Source organism: Spermophilus citellus (genome assembly GCF_964194105.1).
Source record: "Spermophilus citellus genome assembly, chromosome: 3".
In the NCBI taxonomy this organism is placed as follows: domain Eukaryota; kingdom Metazoa; phylum Chordata; class Mammalia; order Rodentia; family Sciuridae; genus Spermophilus; species Spermophilus citellus.
In genome coordinates, this window is record NC_138184.1 from 209,380,150 (window position 1) to 209,400,798 (window position 20,649).

The 20,649-nt window shown below is 41.3% G+C and overlaps 1 protein-coding gene across 19 annotated transcripts in view; it reads left to right on the top strand.

The window, feature by feature from the left end:
* LOC308643752 (uncharacterized protein) overlaps nucleotides 1-20,649 on the top strand; it is a 160,071-nt gene that overhangs the window by 95,536 nt on the left and 43,886 nt on the right. For 8 of the 19 annotated variants that reach the window (XM_081283916.1, XM_081283905.1, XM_081283919.1 and 5 more), the window contains one exon: nucleotides 10,984-11,168. The exons of 6 other annotated variants lie outside the window; for them this stretch is intronic. The gene's annotated coding sequence lies outside the window, so the exon portion shown is untranslated. Of the gene's footprint in view, nucleotides 1-2,106; nucleotides 2,211-6,864; nucleotides 7,633-10,983; nucleotides 11,169-20,649 lie in introns of those variants that run through there. 5 more of the 19 variants (XM_081283917.1, XM_081283918.1, XM_081283904.1 and 2 more) reach the window with 2 other exon arrangements.

Genomic DNA, 20,649 nt, shown 5'->3' on the forward strand with positions numbered 1-20,649 from the left:
ATGCATCTGAAATTGGCCCTGATGTCAGGGCCAGGCCCACAGGTGTCCTCAAGTCCAGAATAAAAACCTTTACTTTAGAGCCACAGTGCTCCCCCTGTCCCCTGCCCCCACCACCGGTTTGTAGGATTCACTAAATCTAGGACCCAGATCCTGGTAGGCATGGGGTTCAGTTTAGGCAACTGGAGTAGAGGCCTTTGTCCAGTGGGGTATTTCCTCTGATGTCACTGGGCTGATCGTCAAGGCTCCAAGGTGGGTCTCTGCCAGGAAAACCTGAACTGAAGAGGAGGAGACTTGGCCTTCGGGGAAGAGGGCCTGTGTCCTGGCAGGCTGGAAGTGCCTGCCCCGGGGCTGGCTTCTTTTTGCTGCTGATTCTCTGGGTTAGTGCACTTTTGACCCAAGAGGAGGGAAAAAAGGGAACAAACAGTGGAACTGTGACTGTCAGATGTTGCGGGAGGGACTTTTGAACCGGTGGGGTGGTGACAGCCATCAGAGGCTGCTGTCTTCCCTGGCCCGTCCCCCTTCCCACCTCCTGCCCTCACCTCTGTCCTCCCTACTCTACTTCTGAACGCCAGCTGCCTGGGCGACACCTTTTGCTTCCCAAGCCTCCTTTGTTGTTTTTCCTTGATCCCTTTCTCAAAAATATTCTCCTCTCTTTCCCTCCTCTTAGTGCCAGACTCCTGGCATCTGACTTGCCGACTTGTGCAGGCTGCCATCTCTCTCTGGCTCACCACGGTTTTATAATTGCCTCTGGTTAAAGTTTAAATAGATGGGTTTCAGCCCAAGAGAAAAATGTAAACAAGCCCTCTCTGCAGTCTTTCAGAACTGCTGGCCTCCAGTGCTTCTGGATTCTGTGCTAGGGGATTCATCCTGTTCCTCCCTAACCCCGGGAGCTGAGACAGGCCGCTGGCCTTTCAGAGCCACGAAGGCCTCTCTGAAGCCATCAAGCTATTGAGAGACTTTTAGATGGCCTGGCACTGTTCCTTTTAACTCAATCAAGCCAGCAGGATCCGGTTCCCATTCTAGCCAGGGTATCTGGTGTGATCAGGTGAAACAGGGCAGCAGTCCTCATGGGCCGGCTTCTAGATAGGAAGGAAGTGACAGGGATTGTCATTTCCCTGCTGAAATTTTTTTCTCTGGGGGAGGATGGGGCTGGACTTGCTGCCCCAGGGTTTTGGTGGTTGAGATGGTCTCAGGAGTCATTAGAATGGGGCCATGTGGAGCCATCACAGCAGGGAGAGGTAGGCCAGGGTTGAGCTCCTGTGTTCAGGCACAGATTCCCTCCTTTGCTGTGATTCCTCAGAAGTAAGCAGGCCTTCCTTTTTTTTTTTTTTCTATTTTTTTTAATTGTGGGGAGTTTTGATTTGTTTGAGTCTTGATTAAGAATATTGATTTTTCTGGGGCTGGGGTTGTGGCTCAGTGGTAGAGCACTTGCCTGGCATGTGTGACGCACTGGGTTTGATTCTCAGCACCGCATATAAATAAATGAATAAAATAAAGGTCCGTCAACAACTAAACAACAACAACAACAAAAAAAGAATATTGATTTTCTATCTTTTTCTGCTTTGTGTACTTTGTGTACTTATGATCTGGTGTCAGATGGATTCAGCAATACCTTGGAATGTTTTAGTCACGAATTTGATTGAATGATTGCCTTCCCCTACTCAAAAACCTTCAGTGTGTCCCTGTCTTCAGTTCAGGGTCTTATTCAAAACCTTCTGAGGCCTGGTTCTGTCTTCACCTTGCACCATGCCAGCCCTGATGAACTCAGGTGACCTCTTCCTCCCTACTCCTGTGACCCTCACTTCCTACTCCTCTGCCCCACCCCTGCCCTGCTTAGCACCTGCTCAGAACCATCTTCCTGTGTTCTGTGGGGTCTCCTACCCTCCCTCAACAACCAGGGCCAAGCCTCCTTCCTTTAGTCCTCCAACAGCCACGCCCAGCCCCTTTCCTGTAACCCTATTTTGTTGTCTGATTTTCAGCCTGTTCCATCAGCCTTGCACTTGATACTTAGCTCTTTGGTTGTAGGGTGATTTTGTTTTTCTATCCCCATCCTCATGTGTGACCCTCTGGTCAGTGCTCAATAAATATTTAATCTTTGTTTTTCAGCCTCTCTGAAAAGATGTCAATATTTTTAAAACAGAGGAACCAAAAGGAGTGAAGAAAGGATTGGGGAGTCATTAGATTTGGGTTCAAACCTAAGTTCTGCTGAGGTTAGTACTAGGACTGCTTCCCGGTCACCATCCTTTCCCACCTTTACTTTGCAGGTAAAATGAACACAATAAGCTGACTTCTATGGGTTTTTGTGCAAATTAAAATGAGATCTTTCAAGTAAAGAACCTAACATAGTTCCATCTCATCCTTATCCTCTCCTGATGTTAAAACAATTTGAATCTTATTAACCAATTTAAAAGACAGGTGCCACGTTCTCCCATTACTCACACAGCTTTCCTTGATGGAAGCATTTCTTCTCATTCACACTTGCAAGTTTTTGAAAGGCTATTTTTTGGGGGGGTGGCTTTGGACTTATTTATTGGTCATTAGAAGTTCTCTCAATGAGGCTGGGGTTATGTCTCAGTGGTAGAGCGCTTGCCTAGCATGCATGAGGTACTGGGTTCAATCCCTGGTACCGCATAAAAATAACCAAATTAAAAAAGGCATTGTGTCCATCTACAACTAAAAAAAAAAATTAAAAAAGAAGAAGATGGGCTGGGGTTGTGGCTCACTGGTAGAGTGCTTGCCTTGCACGTGTGAGGTCCTGGGTTTGATCCTCAGCACCACATAAAAAGTAAATAAATAAAAATAAAGATACTGTGTTCATCTACAACTAAAAAAATTTAAAGAAGAAGAAGAAGAAGAAGAAGAAGAAGAAGAAGAAGAAGAAGAAGAAGAAGAAGAAGTAGTAGTTGTTGTTCTCTCAGTGGTAGGGGTGAAGGTGAGGCAGCTGGTGTTCTTTACTCAGTTAATGTCACATGTCATCCATGGCGTAATGTCACCTCTTCACTGCCAATCTTAACTGGAAAGAGAGGAAGATGTGCCAGGGAGGACCCCTTTCCTTTCCCCCCTCCATCAAAAGTCGGTAGCCATCTCCCCCATGGATGGAGAGTGTGGATGCCCACCAGGTGCCAGGTGCTAAAATGAAAGATGAATCAGCCAAGGCCCCAGCGTTTTGAAGTTTTCAATCCAATGTGCTTGCTGCAGGTTGACTTGGGGCAACTCATCTAATTAAACCAGGATTATAGGGGTGCAGAGGAGGAGATGGCACTGCAGGAAAAGCTTGAGAGAGAGGATGACCTGGACTGAGTCTTGAAATATCCGTACACGAATGTGCCCAGTCAGGACGAAGCCTTGATCCTTCCCCTCTGATCCGTATGTGCAGCCTCCAGCACTGGCTCTGCCATCTTTGACTTCAGCTGTACAGCCAGCTTCTCCTTGCTCCAATGGCCATGAGAGCTTCCTTCGAAGCAGCATTTTTAGTGTCAGAGAAGTGACACTGGGAGCCCGCTGCTGCTTTTGTTGCCAGGGCTAGAGAACAGCTGGAGCGGTTTGAGCTCCCTGGGGGAGGCTGGACGAGCCAGGCTGTGTGCATGTGTGACTTGTGCGTGGTGTTTGTGTGAGTTGAGAGCGTGTGGGTGTGTGTCCTTGTGGATGGGTGGCTAGATGTTTACATGTAGGTGTTGCCACTGAAAACAGAAGTGGAGATTCTGAAAACAAAGTGGCAGCTCAGGACCTCACGGGCAGGAAAGGGGGAGGTTGAAACAGCCCCGACCAAAACAAAAACAGAGGAGGAAGTTGCATCAGAAGAGGAAGAATGCCAATGTCATGCTGAAGAGCCACAAATGTCATAAAATAAAAATAAAATGTGCTATTCCTATTTTACCTAGGCAAATACTGTTACACTGTTTTCCTCTTTACAGTGTGTAATAAGATTACCGAAATAATATTTTGTGCGGCAAAAGTGAAGAACAACCAGAGAGAGCCACCCACAAACAAAAATTGCTCTATTTTTTAAAAAAATTACATACATCATATTTTATTTATTTGGTTCAGTGATTGATTATAACTTTGCTCTCTAGCTGCATTTAAAGTTTCTTTTTCCTCCAGCACTTAAAACTATTAAAAACCAGTTATGAAACTGACTTATTGAAGAACATTTCAAAGGTCTCCTTACTATTAGCACAAACTGAGAAATTCTAATAAAGGTGTTCGAATAATAGCAAAGTGACTGAAGATATCAAAGCAAGAAATAGAGATCCCAGGGATGTTATTTACTTTTTTTCATTTCAGTTAAAGTAGAAATGTTAGTCCCTTTACTGAAAAAATTAAAAGGATAGTTTTCCTTTTGATTAGGTTCTCATAACTACACACATTTAAAAAAAAAATATATATATAGGACTGGTTTTAGATGTAGGGGTTCTATTTTTAAAAAAAATTATTTTAGTTGTAGTTGGACACAATATCTTTGTTTTATTTATTTATTTTTATGTGGTGCTGAGGATCGAACCCAGCGCCTCGCACGGCTAGGTGAGCACTCTACCGCTGAGCCCCAGCCCCAGCCCCAAGATGTGGGGGTTTTATAAAAAGGTGATGTAATTCTGGGATGAACTTTGCATCTGGGGCTCAGCTAAGCTTTTTGAATCTATTTCTTTATAAGTATAGTCAGGGTTATTGGCTTTCTATCACCTTTCTAGAATTGTAATGACATCAAATGATTAACTGAGTTGCCAATTTTGCCAGTAGTTAAATGTATATTGAATTTTTGGCAGTGGACTGGATAAATATCATGTGCTCTGGCTAAAGTAATTCTCAACTGAATAAAGTTTTAAGCACATACACTAGTTGACTAGCAAATGCAGAAAGAAGCTTAGGTCAATCAGACAAAGACAAGCAGCCAGAAATGAGGAAATGGAACAACCAAGTATGCCATTTGCTCTGTGTATATACAGTGGGTGCTCCCTAATAATGTGGAGGGGGAGCTGGAGTTGTCGCTCAGTGGTAGAGCACTTGCCTTGCACACATGAGGCACTGGGTTTGATCCTCAGCACCACATAAAATAAAAAGTAAGTAAAATAAAGGTATTGTGTCCATGTTCAACTAAAAAAATTTTTTTTAATAATGTGGAAGGAAGAAATGGATGGAATATGTGAAGGAATAAGTATAATGAAAGCAGCTTGAATGCCTAATTCAAAATGAGATTTAGATTTGGCTTCATGATAGGGTTATAGCATATTTTCCTTTTGATTTTCAGAAGTTGTGAGACTCTTTAAAAAAGAAAATATCTATAAAATTAGTTGGGGGAAAAAATGAAAATACATTCAAAACTAAGTTTTTAATTTTTAAAGTTTATTTATGTATATAAACTTTATATATATGGTTATTATATATAAATTAAACTATATATTTATATATTAATTTATATATATATATATATATCTTTTTTTCAGTGTTACTTTAGGAACAAAAAATTCATTAGGGGACTGAGGATGTAACTCAGTGTTGACTTGCCTAACATGTCCAAGGCCCTGGGTTTAATCCCCAGCACCACATATCACACACGTGTGCACAGACACACACATCCACAAATTGGGAAAAAATAGGTTTATTCATAAAATTATTAAATGTTTAGGGCTATAATCTATTCAAATAATAAAAATCTACTAATTTGAAATGAACTTTTTCTTCTTAAAACTAATTACTACTGGGGCTACAAGCTGCTGTATTTTATCATAACAAATGTCATTTGGCTTTTGCAACTGAGAGGAAACCAGTAAAAAATTGGAGAAGAAATCATAAACATCATAATAAAAACAAACTGAAGCATTAAGTTTTATTTTTTCTAGATCCACTACCTTCCATATAGCATTTATTTTCAGAAAATATATAGAAATAAACATTTATTTTTAGAAAATAATTCAAAGGAGTGGGCAAGGAAGAGGGAGAGAAAGACCAAACCCATGGGCTGCAACATTTTTTCAAACAATATTTTTGTTTAACGAGTCAAAGTTCCCACATTCGCCCGTTTCTCTGCTTTCTGAACTTCCACATCTCTAGGGGCCCTCCACCTGGACATACAGTTGGCTTTCTGGGTCCACAGTCCAGCATCCTTGGATTCAACCAACCATTCCATTTCAACCATTCGAAGTCTGATTTTTTAAAAAAATGCATCTGTCCTGAACATATACACTGTTTTTCTTGTCATTATTTCCCAAACAATATAGTATAGCACCTATTTATACAGCATTTACATTGCTGAGGTATTTTAAGTAATCTAAGGTTGACTTGAAGCATACAGAAAGATTTGCATAGGATATATGCAAATACTATGTCATTTTATATAAGGAACTGGAGCATTCTTAGATTTTGTTATCCCAAGGGGGTCCCGAAACAAATCCCCTATGGGTATGAAGGGAAGACGGTATTTCCTGACTTGGAATTTGCCCAAAATCTAAAACATTGCTCCAGAGGAATTACGCAAACTCCCTGGCCCAGCTTGTGTTCTCTTCTGATGGTGTTCTCAAGGAATGGGCAGGAGGAAAGACAAGGTGTGAACTACGAGATGTTACATTCTGTTTAACATCGTGGATCTGTAGCTCTTTCTGTCAATGAGTTGCAGGCCATTCTTAAATTCTGCTCTTCTGCACTGAAGGATCTTAGCCTCTCTTCCCCTGGAGAGCCAAGGAACTTTGCTCTTTGCCCAAAATACCTTTCTCACCTGAAGCAGTTTCCCCTCCTCTGAGAAATGCTGTCGTGTCAGGCTGCACTGCCCTTGAACCAGACAACTTTCTCTGCGTGTCTTTATCTGTCTAAATAAAGCTAACCTACATTTGCTGTCTAATTCATTTGGATGCTTGCTGATGCTATTTAAAGCATCCCTCAAGGCCCAGAGGAAAACAAGATGCATTATCTCCAGTTGGGAACCTTTAGGTTTGCTGGTCATTTAAGGAATTCAAGAATCTTAAGAATTAATTCAGTCTTCACTGGTGCTGATGCAAAGGACAAAGGAACTCTGGATTTTTATTCTAGACAGCTTTCTTTGACTTGTGCATGCCTGGGATCATTTCACAGAGAGGTAGTTACGAAGTCAGTCTCTGTGTGTGTCTGTCTGTCTGTCTACGTCCTGCTCCTCAGGCTTCATGAAATCAACTTTCTGAAGATTTATTGCTCATTAGAATATATTTTTCATTCTAGACTCCGATGATCGGTTAGTCCACTGTGTGAGCTTACTTATCTCGGGGAAAAAATGTGAAAATTCAAAAGCTGCTGTCACCTTCATAAGGAGCCTTTTGATGAGTTTTTGACTTGTTTCCACCTCTCCCTCTCCAGATACCATATGTCCTTTCATTAGAGAACCCTGACATTTCTACATTCCAGAAAAGAAAAGGAAATTCTACAGGGAATGGAGCAGAACACTGGTGTTGTAAATAGGACTCCACTGTGAATTCATGTACGACTGAGAGTTCAGAGAGGCTTCAGATCTGTTGTTTGTTTTTCTAGATCCGGCATTTCTGTGGGTCTGTTGGCTTGCTGGTACAATGGGGTTGTTTTAACCATTAGTGCCCCGCTTCTACCTTAAGCACAAGCTTATTATCAGCATCCACTTGTTCAGCCAGGATTCTGTGACGTCCATTGCAGTGGGTGAGTCAGAAGCCACAAGCTAACAGGTCTATTCCTTCCCACTGTCACCTAGGAAACCATCGCATCATCCACAGGAAATGCAGGCCCCGATGGGGGGTGTGCCCGGATCGGGTTATAAAGCTGGCAAAGAGTTTTTCAAAGGAGGTCAAATAATAACATGCAGAATCTTGGTCTAAGGTGGGAGGTGAACCCAACCTCTGAGGCATGGATTGAGAGCTGTGGGGCAGAAATAGCAGGAGAAATTAATCAGCGCAAAGCACATAAGATGTCTGCTTTATAAGAAAGTGATCACGGGCAAGAGACATACAGACATGATTTGATTCCCCCAGGAAGCAGTATTTATTTACCCGATGGCTGAGGGTATTTGGGGAAGGTGCGGTTGTACAGTGTGCGAAATGAGATGAAGAAATTGACAACACATCAAACCAGGCTTTTCTGTTGAATGAAATGCATGTCTCTGTTTCATGGTCATTATCCCTTAGCTTAAGAAGCTGCTAGGCAGTACCTTGGAGAAAAGCACACAGCGCCCACTGTTTTGTTCTTGTTTGCTGGTGCTGTGCCTGATTTTTTTCTTTCTTTGGCTGCTACAGTCCTTGGTCTGTATATCCCAGTTCACTGCACAGTATTCAGATACCTGTGGATAAGCTTAGTGCAGCTGAGAAAAATTACCTGTACCATTTCATGTTGTTCGACAAGCTTGATGTTTCTGGGAAGCTTTACATTCCCATTGCTGCTATGAGTCATTCTACGTCAAAAGATGTGCACCCCCAGGTGTTTTGAGGAGAGAGGAGAGGTAGAAAGCTTGATCACAAGCTCAGCGAGATTTAACAGGTGATATGGCCGCCTTAAGAGATTAGGCTGCTTTGACTGAAGGATGGTGTCCAAAAGTGGCAATGGGTTCCAATACCAGCTGGTCAGGTGCCTGTCAAGAGTACGTCCATCCTGAGTACCCATTGAAGGAAGAGCAATGGCAAACCTGAGTGTGTTCAGAGGAGGGCAAAGATGGTGATGACAGTTCTAGAAACTGTAACCTTAGGACAATTAAAGAGCATTAGTCTACTTACCCTGAAGGCCAGAGGATCTGTCATGGAAGAGATGGGAATGGGTATCCTCAAACAGTTGAAGTGCTGTCTCAAAGAGGGTTCAGACTGATTTCATGTGCCCACAAAGAGTGATCATAAATTGTTACAAGTTAAAGGGTGGTGGAGTTTAGCTCCATATAACTAATTTTCTAATCATTTAAGCTGATCAAAGTGTATTAAACTAATACAACAGTGAAATAATTTTGTACCTTTGGAGTTGTTCCAATATTCCTTTATTCATCCAAAAGCATTCATTGAGTACCTGCCATATGCCAGACATGTTAGGTACTAAAGATACAAAGATGACTAACATGGTCACTTCCTCCAAAGGAATTGCAGTCCTGTAGAGGTTCTGTGATCATTTATATGCAGGGATTGTGTTTTAGTACATTTTATGTTACTATAACAAAGTACCCAACGCTGGGTAAAGGAAAGAGGTTTAAATACCCTCACAGTTCTAGAGGTCCCAGAGGACGGTACCAGTCTCTGCTTGCCTCTGGCAATCGCATTACATCCCAACATGGCAGATGGCATCACGGTGGAAGTGTGAATGAGAGAGAGAGAGAGAACACATGGCCAGACAGGAAGCAAGAGACAGAGAGTTGAGACAGTCAAACTTGCTTTATAAAAACCCATTCTCAGAAGAACTAATCCATTCCACGAGACCAGCGTTGTTATTCTGTTTAGTACCCTACGTCCTCATTATCTTCTAATAGGTCCCACCTTTTAAAGGTTCTACCACCTCAACAGGAAAATTCACATAATATTCAAAGCATGTCAGACAGGATGAGCAGTAATGTAGAATGTTGTGGAAGAGATTCATGCTTTCATGCCTTGCACAGAAGATTAGATGAAGGCACTTTGAGATTGCTGTCTGTGTTAATGAAGGCAATACTGGCTGCTGTAACAATCAACCCCACAATGTCTTGTGGCTCATGAAACATGATAGGAAGCTTTTTTCCTCACCATATACACCCAAAATGGTTATTTCTGATGGTGGGTGTCTTGCTTCTAAATGGTAATTCAAGGACCCAGTTCCTTCCAATTGGTGATTCTGTCATCTTCAACTTGCAGCTTATGGGGGACATTCTAGGCATTGGCATTTTTTTTTGATAGATGGGAGAGAACATGGAGGATCTGGGGGTTTTGGTTATGAGTTGGACCTTGAAATGATGCTCAGATACTCTCCTCCCATTCTATCCAATGGAATTTAGCTGCATGTCCACACCTAACCAGGAGGCAGGCGTGAAAGGCAATCTGGCAGGTGTAGCTCAGTGGCAGGGCACTTGACCAGCAGGTGCAAGGTCCTGGATTCAATCTCCAGCATTGGGGGGAAAAAACACAAACCCCTCAACTGGTCGAGCTGTTTTGCCAAAAAAGAGCAGAAACTGGTTTCAATGTCTGGTGGCAGAACCAAGATAAGGAATTTGGGTTGGCGGGGGGGCTGAAGAGATGGGCAGGGTGCTCCATTTATTTATTTTAAGATTTTATTTTTATTTATTTATTTTCTTTTTTGACTAATAAAATATGTATTTATGGCACACAACATGCTTTGATATATACATGCACTGGGAAATGGTTAAATCATGTTAATCAACGTATTCATTGCCTCACATAGTTATTTTAAAAACCATTTTTGTGGTAGATGGACAGAATGTTTTTATTTTATTTATTTGTATGCGGTGCTAAGGATCAAACCCAGTGCCTCACACATGCTAGGTAAGTGCCCTGCCACTGAGCTATAGGCCTAGCCCAGTTATCATTTTTTTGTTGTGAGACAAAAGTTTTTAAAAAATTTCTTGTTTAATGCCAGTATCATCATGTCCCATGTTTACAGTAAATGTCTTCCTATTGAAGGTCTCTACTCAGATATATTATTATTACTTATGGTTGTTGTTGTTCAGCGGTGCTAGGAATCAAACTCAGGGTCTTGCACATATGAGGCAAGTATTCTACCGCTGAGCTATACCCCAACCCTCAAGGTATAATGTTAGGCTCAAAAAAAAAAAAAAAAAAAAAAAGCAAGGTAGAGCACGAAGCAGAGTATGCTACTTTGTGTATGAAAATGAAAGCAATAATACTACTTGCATTTGTTTTCACATATGATGAAACACTGGAAAAGTGAAAGAAACCACAGAGACCCGGATAAAGGCAGAGGGAGGATGGAGACATCAGTGGGAATGAAAGTTTATGTATTCCTTTAAATACTCATTTATTACTTATTTATAAAAATATATAATTTTAAAAAACCAATTTTATTCTATTGCAGGAGAATGTTTCACTGACTGACCTCTTTTGCGTTCAAATGAAGAAAAGTCAACAATAAAATTTCTTGGGAATGTAAGCAGGACATAACTTTTGAGCCTGAGGTATAAATAATGATGAATTCTGTGTCTTTCTTGTTATACTATACCGGATGAATTAGAGTTTTTGAAATAAAATAAAAGAATATTAATGCAACAGCTTGGTTTTATGTGAAATCATCTAAAAGTCTAGAATGCTTTCATATTCAACATCTTTGTTTATTTTCATAACATTCCTGAGTTAGTCAGTTTTCTGTTACTATAATAAAATACTTGAGATAATTAATTTATAAAGAGAAAGGGTTTATTTGGACTCACAGTTTTGGAGATTCCAGTCCATGATTGGCTAGCCCTTTGTCTTTGGGTCTCTGGCAGTGCTGCATAACACGGTGGAGAAGGAGCTGGGGTCCCACAGTTTCCTTTGAGGGTCCACCTCCAATAACCTAAGAACCTCTCAGTAGGCCCTACCTCTCAGAGATTCTACCACTTCCAGATGATATCACTCTGGGGACCAAGCCTTTAATACATAGATTTTTATTTTTTGCTACATTATAGCAATTTATAATAACTATTAATGTTCAAATTAATATCTTGTTTTTGTAGGATTCTGTCAGAACCAAGAGTAGGAGTTCAATTGTCTACAAATTCATGTCAGAATTATAGGCCAATGCTTTTTAATTCTGAGTAGACTGATCATTGGAAGTATGTGATAAATATCTTTTATGTTTCACAACATTTTGAACCCAGGGGCTTTCAACCAATGAGCTACATCCTCAACCCTTTTTATTTTTTTTTATTTTGAGACAAGGTCTCTCTAGGTTACTTAGGACCTTGCTAAGTTGCTGAGGCTGGCTTTAAACTTGCAATCCTTCTGCCTCAGCTTCCCGAGCTGCTGGCAATATAGGCATGTGCCCCCACACCCTACAGCCAGGTGAATTAATTGCAACTGGTATGACCTCAAATTTAGAGAAGCAAAAACAATGGTGGCCACTATCGATAAAGTAAAAAACCTTATGAAGCTTGCAGCTGTGGCTCAGTGGTGGAGCGCTCGCTTAGCTCGTGTGAGGCCCTGGGTTCTATCTTCAGGACCACATGGAAAGGTAAATAAACAAAATACAAAAAAAGGCTGGGGATATGGTTCAGTGGTTGAATGACCCTGAGTTCAATTTCTAGTACCCAAAAGGGGGAAAAAAATACACACACACATACACATACATACATACACATACATATCAGGGCTGAGGTTGTGGCTCAGCGGTAGAGCACTTGCCTAACACATGTGAGGCACTGGGTTTGATCCTCAGCACCACATAAAATATATAAATAAATAATAAATAAATAAATATTATATATATATATAATATATATATATATATAGTTACGTCCATATACAACTAAAAATTTTTTTAAAAAATATATATTTTAAAAAATCTAATGAAGGGCTGTGGTTGTGGCTCAGTGGCAAAGTGCTTGCCTCACACATGTGAGTCGCTGGGTTTGATCCTCAGCACCACATAAAAATAAATAAACAAAATAAAGTTATTTTAAAAAAATAATGAAAAGATGGGGGAAGCAGAACTCTCAATATGTAAAGCACTATTACAAATCACAGTTGCCATTTTTTTTTTTAGTTGTAGATGGACACAATACCTTTATTTTATTTATTTATTTATTTTTACATGGTGCTAGGGTTGAACCCCGGGCCTCACACATGCTAGGCCAGTGCTCTACCACTGAGCTATACCGCCAGCCTGACCAAATTTTTTTTTTTTTTTTTTTGGTGGTGCTGGGGATTGAACCCAGGGCCTGTGCATGCAAGGCAAGCACTCTACCAACTGAACTATATCCCCAGCCCCTGGCCAATTTTTTTAATAGAAATGTTTTCAATAAAAAAATGGCAGCAGACATAAATGAAATTTATAGGAAAAGATCTAAGTAACAATCAAATTTATAAACTTTAGAATTATTTGTTTCTTCTCAAAAATGAAGAGATATAAAATAAAAATGGTACCTAGTAGACTATAAAAAACAGTAACTGGTATCAACAATTGGTGGCAATAGGAATATTGGTGTTTTTTCTGGTAGAAATATTAGTTACCAAAACCTTTCCACAGGTAAATTTGAGAACATAGTAAAATGTTAAACATGTTTACATACTATAACCTGTAACTTCACTCTACTAATTTATCCTAATAAAATATTCAGAGGGGGGCTGGGGTTGTGGCTTAGGGGTAGAGCGCTTACCTAGCACATGCGGGGCCCTAGGTTCGATCCTCAGAACCACATAAAAATAAACAAATAAAATAAAAGTTAAAAGGAAAAAAAATCCTTAAAATACAAGGAAAAAAATATTCAGAGGAACATAACAATTTATGACAAATGATATTAATACCAGCATCCTTATGAGATAAGCAGAAGATGGATCAGGTGACATACGGAAATGGGATACAGAGTCACCATTAAGAATTTATGTTAGCTGGGCACAGTGGGGGCACACCTGTAATCCCAGCAGCTTGGGAGGCATGAGACAGGAGGACTGTGAGTTCAAAGCCAGCCTCAGCAATTTAGTGAGGCCCTAAGCAACTCAGTGAGACCCTGTCTCTAAATAAAATACAAAAAAGGGCTGGGGATGTGATTCAGTGTTTAAAAGCCCCCGAGTTCAATCCCTGGTACAAAACAAAACAAAATAAAACAAAACAAAAAAAAAAACTTATGTTACAGAACCAGCTAAAAGCTAAAGGAAAAATCAATGTTCAGTGAAAAGGCATGATTTTTAAAAAATACAGTGAATTCTGTTAGTGCATAAACTAAGACACATTGGTCCTTCAGAGCTTTAAAACTAGGCAGTGTTCTCTCCTTCTTGCTGATATCCATTCTCCTGGGCTACTTTATTCAAACTAGACTAGTTCATACAGACGTTGAAAATCGGAAAAAGCAGCACTTGGTGAGTTTTGCCAAATGTCAAAGAATTCCGCCGGGTGCGGTGGTGCTGGCCTATAATCCCAACAGTTTGGGAGGCTGAGGCAGGAGGATAGCAGGTTCAAAGCCAGCCTGGGCAACCTAGTGAGACCCTGTCTCAATATAAAAAGTAAAAAGGAATGGGGGCGTAGCTCAGAGGTAAAGTGCTTACTTAATGCATGTGAGGCCTGGGTTCAACCTCCAGCACTGCAAAAGGAGAAAGCAAAACAAAACAAAAAACTCCTTAGCAACTCCAATGAGGGAATTTAATTTTGTGTAGAGGGAATTTAATTTTGTGTAATCTAACAGGTCTTTTTTTGTTGCTGTTGTTCTTTTTAGTTATAGACGACAGTAGAATCTATTTTGATACGTTTATATACTCGGAATATATTTTATTCTATTTAGGATCCCAGGCTTGTAGATGTACACAATGTTGAGATTCACTGTGCTGTATTCATAAATGTACATAGAAAAGTTATGTCAGATTCATTTCACTGTTTTTTCCTATTCCTATCTGTGGCCTTCCCTTCATTCCCCTTTGTCTAATCCACTGAACTTCTATCATCCCCCCACCCTTATTGTGAGTTAACATCCACATATCAGAGAAAACATTTGACCTTTGGTTTTTTTTGGAATTGGTTTATTTCACTTAGCATGATTGTCTCCAGTTACATTCATTTACCAGCAAATGTCATAAAAGTCATTCTTCTTTATGGCTGAGTAATAGTCCATTGTGTACATATACCATAATTTCTTTATCCAATCATCTGTCGATGGTCATCTGGGTTGGTTTCATAGCTTAGCTATTGTGGAACCATCCCTGGCATTCAGCAAAGATTTCAGAATGAGTATTTGCAGTATACCTGGATTTTAAATGCTTGCATATAATTTTAGCCCTTATCTGAATAATTATTTGGATCATAGGCATTCAGTGTTGTTGACAATTCTCTAATCACACATCCAAACTAGTTTCTATATCTTGGATGACATTTCCTCATCTCTTGCAAACTGATGTTCAATGTTGCATAACCTAGACAAAGTTTTTCACATATTTTGAGTCTCTCTTTGATTTTCAGGATCACTCCTGTGGGTTGGGGGTGTAGCTCCGTGGTAGAGCGCTTGCCTAGCATGTAAGAGGCACTGATTTGATCCCTAACATTGCAAAGAACACAGAAAGAATAACTCCTGCTTATTTGACCCACGTGTAGCCTCAGGGTACACATTCTTGCCACATTCATGTTGATCTCTTTATTATCATCATAATCATAAGCCTCTTCCTGATAGCATATGCAACATTCTCATTGCTTTTGCAATGATCAGGCCTATTGGGCTTTATTAATGTTATGAAACACCTAGCACTGAGTACAGAAAACCTGCTGGTAGCAGAAAACTAGTTAGCGGAGACTAAAACCACCTTAACCAACCACTGTTGCCATGGGTTGGGAGCAGGTGAAGAGGAACTACTTCTGTATTTTTCATCTCCACAAAAGTTCACAGGTTGACAAGCTGCCAAAGAACCTGTGCCTTTCCCAGGCATGGTACCACTCTAGTGAAGTGCACTGGAGACAATGACCATCAAATTACATAGAAATAGGTAATCAACCAAAATAATTTTTAGATAGCTGATTTGATTCACATTGACTGAATTAGATTGAGACCATGGGTTTGATTTTTGGGGGGTTATTTAGCACATGGAGAAAACCCAGGTATTCTCTACCTGTATCTTGCCATCTTGCAAATACATGCTCTCCAGAAGGCCTATCTACATTCTTTCTTTTTTTTTTTTTTTCTCTTTCTTATTTGGTGCCTGGATTGTAACTAGGTCGCTTAACCATAAAACCACATCCCCAGCCCTTTCTTGTATTTTATTTAGAGACACGGTCTCACTGAGGTGCTTAGGCCCTCACTGTGGCTGAGGCTTTGAACTGTAATCCTCCTGCCTCAGCCTCCTGAGCTTCTGGGATTACAGATGTGTACCAGCACCTTGTCTGTTCATATCTTTTCAATGCGGTCCATACAGGGCAATGCTGTTACCAGCCTTGATAACAGTATGCAACCTGGCATCTCCAAATTCAGAACCTCAATTAGCCATTAACTAGAGAGAAGGTACCTCCGTCGTATGTTTAAAAAATTTTAAGGTATATTTCTAATCATAGGTTGGATCAAATGGAAAATACTAATGAAAATCAAGAGGCTCACTTTCCTAGTTGAAAGTATTACAAAATTAAACGTTGGTACCTGCTTCTTCCCCTCTACTCTCCAAGGACCTGATGACAATTAATTCCTATTGAGTCCGTATTCTGTGATTTGCCAGAGAGCAGGTCAGTGTCACTGGAGAATGTGACGCGTTTCTCAAAGCACAGAAGGCTATAGATTATAACTCCACTTCTGGCCTCAAATGTAATTTTCTCCCTCGATTTTCAGGACCCACCCCTCCCTCCAGCACCGAGCAGCAGGCAGTTCTCTAAATAACACCATGTCCCTGGCCGCCTAGCTCCCATTTGAAGAGTTCAGCGGGGCTCCTTTGAGGTCTGTCCCCCACCACCCTCCCTCTCGCAAGCATCTCGGTCTGAGTCTGAGTCAGCCTGTGAGTCACCTCACTCATTAGCAGAACTCAAAATGCCTCTTCATCCTCTAGATCCCTTTTCTCTCCCTTCTTCTAACTGGTTTCCTGGCAGCCTAGGGTCTGGGTGCAGACAACCTTGAAGCCAGGGGCTGGACTGCTCCTAGGCTGGGCTGCTCAGCAAGGAGGTTGGCAGTGGAATCAGAACAAGGACAATGTTGCTCACGGTCGCCTCGGGAGCACTCGAGTGGCCAGATTTGGCATCTCTGCCTGTGTCAGTTTATAGGACAGCACAGGGGTCCTTGGATCTTGGTCCCGTCTCTTCTCTTCTGACCCTTCCTCTCCCCACCTCTCCTGTCCCCGCACACCCCCTTCAGGGGTTGAAGGTGAAAACTTGGGGGCTCCACTCTCTGGGGAAGTGCCGGGAAGAGGAACCTCCCTATGGTGGTGGGCACTGAAACTCCCACCTTTTCAGGTCTCTTGTTCTCGTCTCTGCTCACTTGATTTTACATTCTTTTTGTGAAAGGTGAACTGGAAAGGTCGAAAGAGAGGAGTTATGTCCTGTTGGTGTCTCCTGGGCACACCGAGAAGCCCAGTGAAATGATACTAATGAGAAACTCTAAATTCACGGTAGCCACATCGGTACCAATGCACTGTTATTAATTCATTAATCTTACTTACAGCCTTTGTAAAATGGGTGACGCTTTACTCAGCTGACTACAACAGTTGCATTAAATCTGATGATTTAGCTTTGAAAGGGACCCCAGAGACCATCCTGTCCACCTTTCACTCAATGAGTCAACATTTACTGGGCACCTTTGAGGAGCAAACCCTAAGCCAGATGCCATAGGGCAGTACTTCTGCCTGTCGCTGTCACTGTGTGCACTTATCACCTGGGAAACCTGCTAAGATGCAGATTCTGATTCAGGAACCTGGGTGGGGATCAGGAGTTCTGTGTTTCTATAAGTTCCCCAGAGATATCCATGCTGTGACCCACAGACCACACTTTTGAGTATCAAAACTCTAGGGACTCTGCAAATAGGGACTTTGCATACAACCAGATAAGGTTCAGCCAGGCTCCATGGCCCACACCTGTAATCCCAGCCACTCGGGAGGTTGAGGCAGGAAGATTGCAAATTTGAGGCCAGCCTTAGCAACTTAGTGAGATCCTATCTGAAAATAAAAAATAAAAAAAGGCTGGGGGACGTAGCTTGGTGGTAGAGCATGCTGGGGTCCAACCCCTGGTACTGGGGTGGGTCCAAGAGGGCAGACAAGGCTTGACTTTGTCCTTGAAGAACCTCATGAGGCCCACAGGCTCCAAGCTAAAGGATGCTTCCCTCCATATTCCTCCTTTCTCGGCCACTGATATTTATTCACGAGGCCCAAACAATGCCGACCTGTTCTTCCAATGGTCTCTGCTTTCTCTCATCATTAGCCCCAGTGTAGGTGTTAAAATTGCAAGATTTTTAGGTTTAAGTGTAGGACAAGAAAAAGGGTTCATATATCTTCAATCTTATCTATGATATCTAGGCTATCTCAAATTACTATCTCACATTTGAGGCAGAACCTACCCAACAACAAAATATTTTTTTAATCATTACAGTGATCTCCTTTTATGATTGGACCAATGCAATTGGACCAATTCCTGTCCTTTGCTAATTATTTTGATTGGTGTCTTTGTCTCTTAATTATTAAGTTGTGATTTCTCTTTATTAAGACATTAAAGAGAATAAAGTTTTCTTTCCATTTTTTTTAAACTTCATCTATTACTTTCGGAGTTTGCAATCGTAGTCTCTAGACCAGCATTAATTTTTTTCTTGTTAATCTGAGCAAGCCCCCTTTCCTGTTGTGACATGGTTTCTTCCTTTCCTATAAATGTGAAGTCTAACTTCTCATCCTGGGGAAGTGTGAAGAGAAAGTGCACGTGAGATCCTGCCGGACAAATACAGAACGTGGTTAGTTTATTTTCAGAGTTGTATTAATCCCATTGTTTTATTGAAACTAGTAGGAGACACAGAGGCCTGGTGTTGACACGTTCCAGTTTTGTTTTGTTCTGCTTTGAGTTTGGTTTGGGTTAAATAAACATGGGTTGAGCACTTACAAGAACTCTGAGTTTTGTTTTAGGTTCTTGTTCAGAGTCTTCAGGCCGAGTCAGAACCTGCTTCTGGAGAGTGTCGTATGTGCAAATGTGCTCCTGCTTTCAGTCTGCCTTTTGCCTCCCCGGCCACCCTTCAGTTATCAACAGGTAACCTCTTCCACCAGAGCCGTCCAATTGTGAAACTGCCTCAGGACTGAGATTTTGGCCTGGCTGTTTCTGGGTTCCCATGTTTGCTGTCTCATCTCTGTTGGAAGCTTTTATTAAAATTACTTATTTCTATAGTAGAAGTTATAAGAGTACTAGTATTCTCATTTAGATTGACAGGTTTTTGTTTTAACTTTACTGGGAAACCTTGTACTCTTCCTTGCCCTCCTATCTAGAGTGTTCAATGTCTTTAAATTCTATCCACTATTGTCCATTTAAAAAAATTATATATATATATATATATATATATATATATATATATATACATATATATATATATATATATTTATATATTATATTTTGCTATCTGTGACATACGAATATATAATACAATAAAATACAAATATACACAAAACCATTAATGGTAAAATATAAATATACAATATATAAATAGAAATGCCTGAAGGCAATGTGTTTTGCCTCTGATGGGTATTTGTTCTCTGAGAGTATCGAAGCAAAGAACCTCTAAAGGCAAAAATTTAACAATCATCCAGTTTGAGAATGCTCCCCCACCCTTGCTGGTACCCCCATTATTCCTTCCACACACAAATATACCTCTGAGTCCCTCCACTGAGATAGCTAAAACAAGAAAAAGTCAATATTATTGAATCCCATCCATTTGCCAAGCACTGTGCTAAGTGCTTTCACCTACGTTTTCTCATTTAATGGATCCTTTGCTTACTGACTGCGGAGGAGAGAGTGACACTGCACCTTTGAAGGCTCCCTCCTTCTGCCGCAGGCCTTCCTTCTCTGTCTGTGACAGCCTTACACCGGGAGCAAGGGAACTCAGTGTGAGACAAAACCCACTCTTTTCTCATCTCATCCAGCTCCATGGCAAAAGTTGGTTCCTCATTTCTAGAAGATGAGAGATGCGTTGATTTAGGAAAAAGTGAGTGGGACAGGCTGCCTGTTGCCTAATACCACCCTGTGTACCCACGTGGGTGGGCACCTGCCTTTGCTGAAAGGCCTCTCTTGTTCTGGCTTCTCTCCCAGACAAGCTTTGCATTCCCTGGGAACAAGGATCCACATGCGTTCCACTTCTCCCCTGACCGACTGATTGACTGATCTCTGAGCATAGGTCATTTATCACCACCACCACCCCCGATCAAAAACCAAAAGTAAGATGCAGTCTCCTGGAGATACTTACTGGTCTTATCCATTCCTGAGATCACCTGCCATTTTCTCCTCTTACCGGGATTCAAATCTTGGACACCACTAAGGAAAACATTGCCAGAGTGAGGTTGCACCAGCACTGAGAAAGGAATCTTCCCCTGGCCATGGGAAGAGTCCCCTCTCACTATCTCAGCTCTTAGGAATGGCTCTCCAGCTGCTGACAGAGCCACATGGGCTTGGCCACAAGGCCAGAAAAGTCCTCCCTGGTGACTAACAAAAAGGAGGCAACCAGAAGTAACCAGAGTTGAGCAGAGGCGACTGTCCCTATTGTAGAAGTGTCCCCAAAGACAGTGGCCAGCAGTGCAAGTCACCAGGCATCAGCAGTGTGACAGACTCATAGCTGGCCCATTCTGGTGGATGATTGGCACTCAACAAAAGAAGACTCTGGAAAAGAATGTACTTATCATCAGCATATGGTGACATTTTTATTCTAGAGACTTCTTATTCATCCTTTCACGTATACAACAGACGTGTGAATGAGTGTACTGGGTGCTAAGCTGGAGGTGGGCATGCTCATTGCCCCCCAGGGGTTGATAGTTTAGCAGAAAGGAGATAGACACAGGAAGCATTAGAAGAAAACAGCAGAGGCACTTAACAGGGGACTGAAGAGTCAGGAGAGCCAATAATGTGCATAGG